The sequence below is a fragment of the Dermochelys coriacea genome, chromosome 4 (genome assembly GCF_009764565.3).
Source record: "Dermochelys coriacea isolate rDerCor1 chromosome 4, rDerCor1.pri.v4, whole genome shotgun sequence".
Classification (NCBI taxonomy): Eukaryota; Metazoa; Chordata; order Testudines; family Dermochelyidae; genus Dermochelys; species Dermochelys coriacea.
This window is the reverse complement of record NC_050071.1, coordinates 67876479-67891277: the sequence shown is the minus strand read 5'-3', so window position 1 is coordinate 67891277 and position 14799 is coordinate 67876479. Positions and strand designations below refer to the sequence as shown.

The 14799-nt window shown below is 39.1% G+C and overlaps 1 protein-coding gene across 2 annotated transcripts in view; it reads right to left on the bottom strand.

Annotated features, from left to right (window-relative positions):
- The window catches only part of TMA16 (translation machinery associated 16 homolog), a 54319-nt gene that overhangs the window by 17014 nt on the left and 22506 nt on the right, over positions 1-14799 (bottom strand). The gene's annotated exons all lie outside the window — the stretch shown is intronic.

Here is a 14799-nt window from a genome sequence, read left to right as displayed (position 1 = left end):
TACAAGAATGTTTATAGAACAGAATGATTGCCTCTGCTGCTGTTCCTAGCTTAACTGGACAGTAGCAAAGTGAAACTTACCCAACTCTAATCAGTTTTTCTGCTGCTCACAGGCTTCTGAATAGCACTAGTGAAGACTCAAGATTCTGGTTAGTTTTCACTCTTTAGCTACTTGGCAGAACTCTGAGCAGCAGCAGAGGCACAACTGTCTGAAGTCTTAAGGTGACATCTCTGCATCAGTTTACATTTGGTTCATATTTAGAAGATTTTCTTCACACAAGTGCTAAATTGGTTTTGGAGGGGGCTTTTGGTTTTGTTTTTTAATGAGAATTTAGCTTCTTTACAAGTAGACTGCACTGACATGGGAAACTTCCAACTTGTCACAGGAGAGTATATAATCCAAGCTTTTCTGTCTTATACAACATCAGCTGAACATAAGTTTTGCCTTTTCCTGTATATTTCATGGCTAACTCAAGGGCTTTACTCACACTTTGTGGAGCAACTGTTGTAATAATTGTCCCTGCAGATTTATCCTTATTGTGAACTCAACTGTAAAAAGTGAGTGAAAGTTTATATAGTGTCATAACCTATAATAAAAAATATTGATGGAAAAAGGTGCAAAAGAGAAACAAAAAGATTAAACTAGTCCAAATAAAAACTCCTGCTGATATCACTCAAGGACTGTAATTAAGATCATGCCTGCTAAAGAAGTGCAAGTCCCAAAATCAACAGACCAAAATTGTTGTGAGAGTCCCAAAATCAGACCAAAACTGGTGGGTCAAAAATTAGGCCCAATATTGCTGCACCAAATAATTAGAGGACTGGCTATTTCACTCATCACTCCCTAACAGAGATTAGAGATGGGAAAGGGGAAGTTTCACCATCATGGCTGCCACCCTACCATCTTCTGGGACCTCAGGTGCCACTGTGACTTGGGCTTTTGTCCACCTAATCCTGAGAGATGTCCTGACCAGTCAGGATCAAGAGAGGGACCCAGATGACACCAACACCTTCACTGGCTCCAGCTACAGCCCGAACACCATCTAGGATGTGGACTAGATGGCTTCCTGAGATCCCTTCCAACCCCGATATTCTATGATTTTATGACTGTCTCACACACCCTGTGTATCCTTCTCCTGCCGCACTTTATTCCTTCTCTTTCCTATCCCTCTCTTTCTTCCTTCTGTTTAATAAAAGTCAGGCTTAGCCAGCCAGACTATATATTTTGCAACACTGCTGTAAGCCTGTGACCAAAGAGAATGATGAAAGCAATTTCCTAAACTGCCTGAAGCTGGTACAACTTTACCAGGTCTCAGAGTGACTAATAAGACCACGTGCCATGCTGTTGTTTCTCCAGCAGTGAAGATGCTAGTGGAGACAACACAGACAGGCACCATTTTCTATTTTTCTTTTTCATCCCCTCTTGTGTGCATTTGTCTTGTTTTGTCTTCTAGGAAATAGGATTAGTCTTTAACAGCTTCAGCTCATCTCAGCTAACTTCTCTTCTCCTCAAAAAAGGAGAGTTACCATCTAAAAGACTGTCAAACTGGGCAAGGTTTCCTTCTAAAAACTCTCTCCAGGGAAAGGGAACAAGATATGTTGTTAAAATGAAAGCCTTACTTAATACTTCATTTTTCAAAGGCTTTAACTGTTTTTCCTTCATTTTCTGCATCTTTAATAAAAGATTTAAAAGATTTTTAATGGTGTTTGCCAGGAGACTAAGCAGGCTAAGTAAGGTACCTGTATACCAAACACTTAAACCTTATTTAACTCTGTTTAATGTGGGGCAGTTTGAGGGTCACGTTAACACCTTTGACTCTCTGGGCCCAAATTTTTCATCCATGTCACAGAAGATACTTTATGCTTTGTATTTATAACAATTGGGGGGAAAATAGAGAAATGAATCATTTTCTTTTCTGGAAGAAATTCGTAGCTAAAAAAAATCCCACATGTAGGAACCTTCCTACTATAGTACTGAGCATAGCTTCTGAGTAGCAAAATAGCACTAACCATGCAGTGAGTGGCTATAACCCTACAAAATTAATAGTGTAAAGTAATAAAATTATATTTGTACAGTGCTTTAAAGATCTAAAACAATACAATTATTTTTGTACTGTGTCAGATTAGTAATTCAGGTAAATTGTGCAGCTATGCCATGATAATTTAGAGGGTCCCAATTCAGTAGTTTCCACATAAAATTTGTCTTAAATTTAAAGTATCATACTGTGACAGTGTAAGTATTCTCTGGAACCTAGAATTTTATTTATTCTATTACTCTGTCACTGAGAAGTGAAAATAGCCACTGTTGCTATATTCTTGGGGCTGTGGGATTTTGCCACCAGTCCGCACAGAGTCCTTGAGGAATTAAAATTCACCTACCAACCGCTGGTCTGGGGTGCCTTTTTCACTCCTTTTAAAAATCATCACAGAATTGTCTCCAAGTTCCTACTCTCTGTTAGCCTCCCTGACAAATCGGGATTTAGTACCATAGCTCTTAAGGCTTTCACTCGTTTGTTCAACAGCTTTCCAAACACTACCATCCCCACATACCCTTTGACATGCTTAGATTTGGGTTGCTGGGTTTTGTTTGTTTGGCTTTAAAAACCTAAACGACTGCATCAGCTAAGACAAAAGCCCACAATTCAAAACACTGAACCTTTAGTATTTGCAGCCATCTGTAAAGAGGCAAAATTCAATAAACAAAACCCATTCCGAGAGCTTACTCTATCAATTATGTTTAAAGACAATACAACAAACCAGACTGAAGTGGACTCAAGTACTATAATACATAGAGGTGGCTAAGGGATGAGGAACCCCAATACTGGCCAAATAAAGAAATAGGCAGGGAAAGAAATCTGACTCTAAGACAGAACCACGAACAACAAAAGGCAATATGCCTTAGCATTTGTAATGAGGAAAAAAAGGGCAGTGAACAGCACCAATAATTTCTTCTCTGGTGCAGGGATTTTTATATTCTAAGCACCAAACATGACAAATTGGGGCTTTTTCAGCTCCAATCTATCAGTTTTATTCCTATTCTTTATGGAAACAGAATTTGAGAGAGATAAAATAAATAAGTTTCTACAGAAGTTGTTCTAAAAATCTATAGGAGATTTAATAGAAAGTGAGAAACTTTCTAAAGGCTCTTTGAACCATCTATAACAGGGTATAATTTTCTTTTATTCTAATGGAATGATTCAAAAACCTTTGGAAGTTTATTTTCTATTAAACTCTACAGGACTGTTCCATAAGGGACATGGGAAATTTCTCCTTTGGTGAAGTCAATGAAAGCCATGAGTATGCACATAAGGGCAAGATTTGGCCCTGAATTGCGAGTTATGGAAACATGAAATTAAAACATGCATCATGTTCAATTAATATCCTCCATCAAGTGATGTCTCAGCAGCAGTAGCAGAGTTTTCAAAAACGTGTATAACCAGGTCAACCATACAATATGACCAACTGAACAAGCCCACACACAAATATTTCATGAGACAAATTTTCAAAAGTGACTAGTTCACATTTAGGTACCTACACTAAGTACTATGAGAGCTGCTAAACACTGAGTACTTTGAAAATCTGTTCCTTACCCCTAACCCCAATTGAGGGTGCTCAGCACTTTTCAAATACCGGTACGTTGTGTAAGAAACCACCAAAATGAACAGGTCAGAATTAGGATTGTGCACTGCACTGTGATTTTCAGGTTTTATGTAGGAAACAAGGGTAATAGTATGTTGAATTGAAAATGATGTGTATCAGATTATTAGCATGTCAGTGGGGTAGAGTGTTGCAGTGGTACTAAATTAATGCTTGCAGATGGGCATTTTGTTATGGGTGTAGGCTTAATTTATTATTTTCTTGCCTTGTAGAGACTCAAGAAAATTAGATCTGTATGTTACAAAACCTGTGAATTTCCTGTTTGTTTTTTTTTAAATTTTAATGTAAAGAAATGTGTGGTCACAGCACACAGAGCTGGAGACAAACTGATAACCTAAAGATGGGCTATGAAAAGATGTGGTGTTGCAGAGCCATTAAAATAATCAGATTTCATTTAAAACTCTGCTGGACCAGTGGAAAAACCTTTAACATACTAGCTTGTTTCAAAGCTTTTCATAAGATGACTGAAAACCCTGGCAGCCTGAAAAACTCTGAGTACCAGTCAGAGAAAGCTTAAGAAAAATTTTGCTTACCTTTTGATAAAAATGTTTCATTCTGGAAAAAAAATGCCTTCTAAAATTTTACAGTTCTAGAAGATGGAGTGTCTTATTCTGTGTGGCAAAAGAAATGCTCTGCTTTACTTCAGAGTCCTCTAGCCATAGGAATGGAGAATTCATAAGCACCTTACAATTAAATTACTACCCCATAATTACTTGGTCAGACTAATCACAGAATCTATTACAATATACAGTTGGATAAAATAATATTTTAATCAGAAAGTTAACCAAATACAATTGTGGAATACATCCAAATAAAGTTGAATTTACAATTGTAAACACAGACTACAAATCTTCCGTGTTTCTTGGTCCATAATTTGCAATTTTAACCAATTCAATTACTGCCCTGTCCAGTATGTAAACACAAGATAATCCCATGTTTATTTGTGTTAAATAAAATCATTTCCTGAAAGACTGTGATAAAAGTCTGATTCATCTTGAATTGGAGAGAGGAGATTTGGTCAAAGATGAGATTTAAAAAATAAAATCTTAATCGTTCCATACTCCCAATTAAAATGCTATTAAATGTGTTGGTATCTGCCACAGCAATAACAGACATTTTACTTTTGTAAAATATAAGAAGCAAAAATCATTTAGATCTAGATTAACCTTATTCTACTACTGCAATATAATCAAAAGATTTATGGGCACCTATACGCCTGGAAAGCGAGTTAAGGTTTCCCAGATTTAAAAAATGAACATCTACAGATCTACTGGAAGTGAAAGCACTAGGATTTATTGTTCAAAAAGAAAATTTTTATTAATTAATAGCTATGCATCTTTAATAAGCCCATCAAAATAGTCCCTAGGCATGATACCAACACTACAGTGGTACCGTATTTTCTCACAAAAAGGATATACACTTGAGACAGACAGATTCGCATCTGTCTTGCGACCCAGGAACCATGAGGTGAAGTGTGCCAGACAGACATGTATTTTTGTGACAATACATTTTAAAAATGTTTTTAGATTCATCGCTTGCTGAGATGTTTTCCTGGGAAATCCCTGAAGAGTGGTTAATGCAAGTTCTCCAACACAAGTTATACAAAAACTCAGCTTCTGAAGCTTCACCTCTTGAGGAGAGGACCACTGACTAGTGTCACCTATTAAAGGCCCAAAATTCATAAAGAAACACTTGAACTATCCCAAGGTTATTCTTGATCTGAAACCTGATATGAACTTTTAACCAAGAGGGCTGAGGGATTTGAAAGACTAGCACCTTCCAGAGCCCTATCTGGAGTTGGGGGAGACCTCTGTTAACCTTTTAGCATGCAGGTAATTCCTTTTATTGTGTTTTTATGTTTTATCTATAATATTTTTGCCCTAAGAATAAATGTACTTTGTTTTGCGAAGGCTGACTGGTAACTCGTGTACCCAGCTGTAGCTCCTGAAAAAAGAGCAACCTAGAGATTCATAGATACTAAGGTCAGAAGGGACCATTCTGATCATCTAGTCCGACCTCCTGCACAGTGCAGGCCACAGAATCTCACCCACCCACTCCTACAAAAAACTTCACCTATGTCTGAGCTATTGAAGTCCTTAAATCATGGTTTAAAGACTTCAAGGAGCAGAGAAGCCTCCCTCAAGTCACCCATGCCCCATGCTACAGAGGAAGGCGAAAAACCTCCAGGGCCTCTCCAATCTGCCCTGGAGGAAAATTCCTTCCCGACCCCAAATATGGCGATCAGCTAAACCCTGAGCATATGGGCAAGATTCACCAGCCAGATACCCAGGAAAGAATTTTCTATAGTAACTCAGATCCCATCCATCTAATATCCCATCTCAGGGGATTAGTCTTATTTACCCTGAATATTTAAAGATCAATTACTTACCAAAATCCCATTATCCCATCATACCATCTCCTCCATAAACTTATCAAGTAGAATCTTAAAACCAGATAGATCTTTTGCCCCCACTGCTTCCCTTGGAAGGCTATTCCAAAACTTCACTCCTCTGATGGTTAGAAACCTTCGTCTAATTTCAAGTCTAAACTTCCTGGTGGCCAGTTTATACCCATTTGTTCTTGTGTCCACATTGGTGCTGAGCTGAAATAATTCCTCTCCCTCTCCTGTATTTATCCCTCTGATATATTTATAGAGAGCAATCATATCTCCCCTCAACCTTCTTTTAGTTAGGCTAAACAAGCCAAGCTCCTAAAGTCTCCTTTCATAAGACAAGTTTTCCATTCCTCGGATCATCCTAGTAGCCCTTCTCTGTACCTGCTCCAGTTTGAATTCATCCTTTTTAAACATGGGAGACCAGAACTGCACACAGTATTCTAGGTGAGGTCTCACCAGTGCCTTGTATAATGGTACTAAACTTCCTTATTCCTACTGGAAATGCCTCTCCTGATGCATCCCAAAACCGCATTAGCTTTTTTCACAGCCATATCACATTGGCAGCTCATAGTCATCCTCTGATCAACCAATACTCCAAGGTCCTTCTCCTCTTCCGTTACTTCTAATTGATGCGTCCCCAACTTATAACTAAAATTCTTGTTATTAATCCCTAAATGCATAACCTTACACTTCTCACTATTAAATTTCATCCTATTACTATTACTCCAGTTTACAAGGTCATCCAGATCTTCCTGTATAATATCCCGATCCTTCTCTGAATTGGCAATACCTCCCAGCTTTGTATCATCTGCAAACTTTATTAGCACACTCCCACTTTTTGTGCCAAGGTTAGTAATAAAAAGATTAAATAAGATTGGTCCCAAAACCGATCCCTGAGGAACTCCACTGGTAACCTCCCTCCAACCTGACAGTTCGCCTTTCAGTAGGACCCGTTGCAGTCTCCCCTTTAACCAATTCCTTAGCCACCTTTTGATGTTCATATTGATCCCCATCTTCTCTAATTTAACTAATAATTCCCCATGTGGCACGGTATCAAATGCCTTACTGAAATCTAGGTAAATTAGATCCACTGTGTTTCCTTTATCTAAAAAATCTGTTACTTTTCCAAAAAAGGAGATTAGGTTGGTTTGGCACGATCTACCTTTTGTAAAACCATGTTGTATTTTGTCCCATTTACCATTGACTTCAATGTCCTTAACTAATTTAACTATCCAGCCCTGAGATGCTGGATCTCAGTCAGACCTGATCCTCCACAGTCTCTCTCTCTCCAGTCTGGAAGGAGAGACATGGGTCTCCATCCAAAAGGGGTTATGGCTAAGCCTGAAACCTTAAGAGAGTTACAACAAACTGTGACAACAGAACTGAAACTGTGACAACAGGCCTTATGCTGTACCTTGAGGTCTACAGAGTAGTATACCAGGGGAAGGGTGGTGTGTATAGTCAAGAGCCCTCCATCAGAAATGCCATGCCTTTAGCTCTCAGCTGTTCAAATATAGGATGTGTTAGCAAAAAACACAGACTACTATATGTACTCTTGATGGTAATATTAACCAAGATGTCTAATATTCTGTCTTACTAATGGATATTAGTAACAAGATTTCTGAAAATGGATGCCTTAAGTTTGGCTCCTAAATCCATAGTCAGGCAACTTAATAAATGGCCTATTTTTAAAAAAAATGCTGAGCATCCAGCAGCTCCAACTGAATTCATTGGTTGCTTGGCATTTTTGAAAAATCAGTTATTTTGATGTCTAAATATGGATCTAAGAATAAAATTTTAGGCACCTTATTTTGAAAATCATGATATTAAACTTTTGTTATAAATAAAGAGAACATATTTGGGTTATGTTCAATCTAGTATCTTCCCAATCAGAATGTTTGATCCCATTGGAATCACAGATTATAATTTATATTGTCTCCATCTATGCACCAACAAGATACTCAGTTCTGTGCAGGACTATTAATACAGTCCCTTCCCAGAAAATTTATATATTGGAAGACGAAGTGCACCGTGATATCTAGAAAAAAGAGCTACCCCAGGAATATAAAACTGAAAACATCTAGGGAAGGTAAAAATACAACAGTAGTATTTTAACAGTAAGTATTAATAATGTATAGGTATTAATAAGGCCAATAATTTTTTACACACACAAAAACTTAATATACACAGATACACTCCTGAATGTGTCATCTCTTGGATTGCTGATTTAAATTTTCAAGATGAGCTCTGTGACAGGTATCCATCACATAAGTATGATTTCCAATGAGAAATCTTCACTAAGTTTTTCTACACTAAGTTTTTTACACTAAGGAGTAACCTTAATTCTGTAATCTTACGAGTGTGTAATGTAAACAAAATAAGTTTATAACAAGAATCTAACACTCTCACCTCTTTTTGGCCTGGTTTAGATGCAATATAACTTATGTATTAATACCAGTTAATGTGATCTCTGAAAGGCATTTTTCAAGATATCTGTTATACAAAAACAGACAAGGGCATATAACCTACAATCCAATCAATTTTACACAAAAGCTAAGTACAATTTTAACAGCACCACAGTCACCACAAAGGGCAACATTCTACCCTCAGATATGTACAGCTCCCAAACTCTTCTCCCACAGCTTCAAGGAATATCTTTTGAGCCACTGCTTTAGAATAATAAAGTGCCTACCCTTTGTAAATTAATCCACATGCCTTTATTTCATTTCCTTCAAATAATTTTTCAAAAACTGCTTAAATAAGTTATCAAATTCTCTTTTCCCAGATTCATAGATTTTTAAGGCCAAAAAGGGCAATTATGAACATCTGGTCTTACCTCCTTCATAACACAGGCCATAGAACCTCACTCAAATTCTGCATCAAGCCCATAGTTTCTGTTTGAACTAGCAGGGGTTCTCAAACTTAATTGCACTGTGACCCCCTTCTGACAACAAAAATTACTACACGACCCCATGAAGGGGGACCGAAGCCTGAGCCCGCCTGAGTCCTGCTGCCCAAGGCAGGGTGGGGCCAAAGCCCAAGCCCCTCCACCCCAGGCGGAGGAGCCAAAGCCAAAGCCTATGCTCCGCTGCCCGGGCAAGGAGCCAAAGCCCAAGGGCTTCAGCCCCAGACAGGAGATCTATAATCTAAGCCCGCTGCCGAGGGCTGAAGCTGAAGCCTGAGCCTGGCCTCGCAGACTTTGGGTTCAGCCCTGGGAAGCGGGGCTCGGGCTTCAGCTTCAGTCCTGGCCAGTGGGGCTCAGGCTTTGGATTTGGTTCCAAGCCTCGGTAAGTCTAATGCCAACCCTGGTGACCCCATTAAAACGAGGTTGCGACTCACTCTGCGGTAAAACCCACAGTCTGAGAACCGCTGAACAGCATATCTTTTAGACTGCAAGTGATGGGAAAATCTACCACATCTCTAGGAAAGATACTCCCATTATCAATTATCCTCAGTGCTAAAATGTGTAGCTTATTTCTAGTCTGGACTTGTCTAGCTTAGTCTTCCAAACTTCTCAATGCACCTTTTCTGCTAGATTAGAGACCCTACTATCAGAATCTCTCTTCCACATAGGTACTAGCTGAGAATGATTAAGTTACCTCTTAACCTTCTCTTGGATAAACTCAACAGAACTGAGCTTCTTATGTCTTTTACTATAAGGCATGTTTTCCAATCCTCAAATTATTCTTCTAGCTCTTTTCTAAACCCTTTCAATTTTTCAAACTCCTTTTTGATGCATGGAAACCAGAACCAGACACAATATTCTCACAAAGCTGGCTGGAAAATGGATATCCCCTTCCTGCAAAAACATTCCCAAATTTGAAAATAAAATGCCCCAAACCTGGACAAAAGTCAAAAATTTGAAATTTTTAATAGGAAAGGCTTTCAAGAAAAAAATCTGTTTTGGGAGAACTGAAGTCCAGCACTCGTGAAATTGACAAGAACCTTCCAGCCTGGCTGCCAGAGACGCACAGACACAGGGCACTAAGCCACCCACTCAGCTCCAGGGCTGGAGAGGCCATTCAACCTGCACACCCTCCCCCCAGCTTCAGGAGCATGAGAAGCAGAGATTCCAAGTGCTCATTTGGGGCAGGGGAATAAGGAAGGAAGAGAAGGGAAGGAGACAAAGTCAGACATGGCAGCCAGCTGAGAAAGTTTGTCAATTTCACTGGCAAAAAGTGAAACTGACAAGGCGGGGGGGGGGAGAGGGGGAGATGGGCAGATATGTACCTGTTGTTTCTATTTTCCCAACCAAAAAATGATTTTATTTTTTTCTGAAAAACTGAAAATTTTCTGTAGATTATTTCAGTTTTGCATAAAGGGAATTTTTCATCCAAAAAGTCATACTATTGAAAATTTTTCACCAGTTCTACTCACCAAAGCTCTATAAAGTAGTAATACCCCCTTCTCAACTGTTTCTTGGTATTTCCCTGCTTATGCATCCAAGACTTGCATTAGTCCTCTTAGCTCAGGGGTGGGCAAACTACAGCCTGCAGGCTGCTTCCAGCTCATGTGACGTTTTTATCCGGCCCTTGAGCTCCCGCCAGGAAGCAGGGTTGGGGGCTTGCCTCACTCCAGCACTCCCGCTGGGGAGTGGGGTCAGGGGGTTGCCCTGCTCTGCCAGACTCGCCCCAACCCCCCGACTCACTGATGAGCACCATCTGCCTGGAAGATTCCTTCCGGCATGCAGAAGAGCCACACTGCGCAGGCGCGACTTCACCACACTGTTTCCGGGATCAGAACCCCACCCCTACGCGGCAGCCCCGCACACACAGCAGTGCACCCAATCCTCTCCTGGTCTCCTATGGCCCCGCCCTCAAGAGCCTCGAAACTGCCCAGAGGCTGCAGCCTCCACCCGTGGCGGTACCTGGTACGGCCGCCTTGGTATCACTGCCAGCAGGTGTCCCAGATACCACCCCGTGCCCTTTCACCTCAGTAACATCCCTTATAGAGCTCCGCCGCACCACATCCCATGAGTCCTCCCGCTCCACCTTGGTAACATCCCTTACTATGTAAGCTTTTAATGAAGCCAAATTTAACTGGGAAAAACGTAGGACTTTTAAAAGAATTCAGGACTAAGTGAAAAAAGACGACCCTGATAAAGAGATGATTTTTCTGCATTGTATTATACATCAGGAGGCCCTCTGTATAAATATCCTGGACATCAATCATGTTGTTCGCACAGTGGTGAAAATAGTGAACTATGCAAGAGCGAGGAGACAATCATCGGCAATTCACTTCCCAACTTGAAGACCCTGGTGCCGAACATGAGGACTTATTTTATCATTCAAATGTCTGCTGGCTCAATCTAGGAAAGATATTGCAGTGAGTGTGGGAGCTCAGAGATGGAATTTGCACTTTTCTGTAGATGCAGGGGAAAAAAAATAATTTCCCTGAATTAAAGAATTCAAAGTCGGTGTGCAACCTTGCTTTTGGTAATATCTTGGCACATTTAAATAAACTTTATGTGAAGCTGCAAGGAAAGAATGTGTTTTGTACACAAATTGTATTCTAGTGTGACAGAAGCAAGTTAGTCTTGTTATCAGAACAAATTAAGGACAAAGTGTTCACTCAATTTCCAACACTGAAATACTTGGAAGTGTTACCAGAGCAGACAGAAAGTACAGCAAAATTTTGAGCGACTAGCACAGAGAATTTTCTCGTCGATTCCCTGACTTCGAGAAGATAGTGGGCATGACATCAACTCCAGTGTCCTCTCTGTCATTTGACTACAAGAAAGCCCCGCAAGAATTACAACTGGAGCTCAGGTTTCAGAGTGGTAGCCATGTTAGTCTGTATCAGCAAAAACAACTAGGAGCACCTCAGAGATTAACAAATGTATCTGGGCATAAGCTTTCGTGGGCTAAAACCCACTTCCTACTGTATTTTCCACTCCATGCATCTGATGAAGATAGATAGATAGATATACACACAGTACATGAAAAGATGGGAGTTGCCTTACCAAGTGGGGGGTCAGTTCTAATGAGACAATTCAATTAAAGTGGGCTATTATCAAGAGGAGGAAAAATCACCTTTGTAGTGGTAATCAGGGTGGCCCATTTCAAACAGTTGACAAGAAGGTGTGAGTAACAGTAGGGGGAAATTAGCATGGGGAAATTAGTTTTTAGTTTTTGTAGTGACCCATCCATTCCCAGTCTTTATTCAGGCCTAATTTGATGGTGTCCAGTTTGCAAATTAATTCCAGTTCTGCAGTTTCTCATTGGAGTCTGTTTTTGAAGTTTTTTTTTTTGTTAAAGAATTGCCACTTTTAATTGCTCATTGATCTACAGTGCAATTCCACCTTGAAGAAAAAGTACAATTCAGAAAAAATTGATGAGTTTTATGCCTCCTTGAGTGAAACGAAGTTCATAAATATCCGCAAAGTGGCACAGAAAATCCTTGTTTTGTTCGGCTCCACCTGTGTGTGTGAACAAACATTTTCCCTGCAGAATTACAACAAATCTTACTACCGATCCCAGTTAACTGACCAGAATCTCAACTCAGTATTACGGATTTCCATAACAAGAATGACACCGGACTTTGATGCCATTGTAAAGAAGGGTGACCAGCTGTATTGTTCACATTAATCAAAGAGGGCATAGAAAGGGGTTAAGTTTAGTTTAATTATGGTAATATGTTATGATGGTATATTTATAATAGTAAAGTAAGGTTTTATGTTTATTTCCACTAAAATGTATCTTCATTAAATAAGAATCTATTGTTAACTTCGGGAGCCTTCATGGCCCGCAATAACATTTCCATACCCAGATGCAGCCCCAACCAAAATGACTGCCCACCCCGTCCTAACTACAGCATAGCTCTGGGAACTCACATTTAGTTTTTTTTACCATCACCCTTAAGTCTTGTTCAAATCACTGCATTCCGGAATACTGCTACCCATTTTGTATGTGACCTTCATTTTTTTCCTATATGCACAACCTTGCATTTGGCTGTATTAAAAGACATGTTGCTTAAATGAGAACACTTCACTAAGCAATCCAGATCAGCCTTTCCATTGCTGTACATGTGTCTGAGTAGCAAATCAAAAAAAGATGACTACATAATGTTTCTGGCAAACACTCTAGTCTATTAATATTTATTTGTATTGTAGTAGCACCAAAGGGACCCAGCTGGGGAAGACAGCTACGTTTTGCTAGGCACTGTACAGACATAACAATATGACTATCCCTGCCCGGAAGAGCTTACAATCCAGGTTTAGAGGTACCTACATAATTTTAATAGTATCAGGTTCTGTAGAAGTCAGAATAGAGATTCATATAAATGAAATGTTTCTGAAAAATAAAAATCAACCGTCTCCAACACAACTTTTTTCCTCATTCTCTCAGACATACACAGATTTGCACTAAAGGTTTCTGTTAAGTCTTACGAGAATTGGAATACATTGTTCTTGAACCCATATTCAAATCACGTGTACATTTCCTCATTAAGGAGTGGAGGCAAAACTCAAGAGAACAAGAGGCAGCATTAAAAATCAAGGAGCCAAAAAGTAATGTTGAGAAATGACTGGTCATTAAACTAATTAGGAGTGATCTCTTTACACAATTCAGCTGTACAATGGATTCTACCAAAATCAGCAGCAAACACTTCAAATGTATTGAACAAACCGTACAGACACTAGCTATGCTATAATATTCTACCCTTATGTCTTCCATCCCAAATATTAAAAAAAAATTAACTCTTCATATCTGGATATGTTTAACTTTGAGAGCTCATTGGACCAATTTCTTTTTTCTAGGACACTTGGCTTCCATGTTCTGACAGAATCCATAATTAAAAGTTAGTCAGTTAACTAAACAACATGAAGTTCAGAAGAAATAACTACTGCTTGCCATTTTTAGCTAGAAACATGCACTCTCAATTCATCAGGGGGTTCCTGTCAACATCTGGGATGCCATTTCAACAAGCTTTGGACATTAGCTATGAACGCTTGAAAAATAAGTACTTTTCAGAAATACACAATGATGAAAATGACAATATGCCAGGAAAGTCAAACCTGTAGGAACCTGTTTAGTCGTACAATTAAGCATAGAGGGAAAGACAGGAACCAACGAGACACTATTAAAGAAACACAATTTCCTTAACAACCTCACTCATTATAAGAGTGAAGCTTCCTTTATTATTACTGTTCCTAGAAGAATCTGTACAACATTTACTAATTTATCTGAATACTCAGTTGCCAGTGTAGCTATTTTAAAGAACTTCAGCATGAAATTCAGCCTGTTATTGATCAACTAGTGAAGAAATAATCTTGAATTTCTATTCACGCGAACATGACTGTTTATACAAAAATGGCATACCTTGGGTGACTTTTAGAACTCCCAACACTTTTATATTCTAAGGCTGCTTCAAGACAAAACACACAAGGGAAAATTCTGACCTCAGTAACAGAGAGAGACACTCAAATATAAAGTCAGTTTGAAGATATTCCCTTTTATTAAAGAAGCCTCTAGTGATAATGATGAGATAGAGCCATTAAAGCACAATCTCCCGCTGACTTCACATTTTTTTCCCTCCCAATTCCAATTATAGTAGTTAGCAGCAACAATTTTCTTTGAACAATTTTCTTTGAGTTCTAGACAGACAGAACCTTCAACAGCTGCAATAACAAACGATAAATGATTTGAGGTTGCATTTAACATGTAAAGGGGCACCATCAACTTTAATATGTCACATTTTTGCAATTTTTAAACTTACAGCAATAGTAAGTAAAACTTGAGATTTATATAT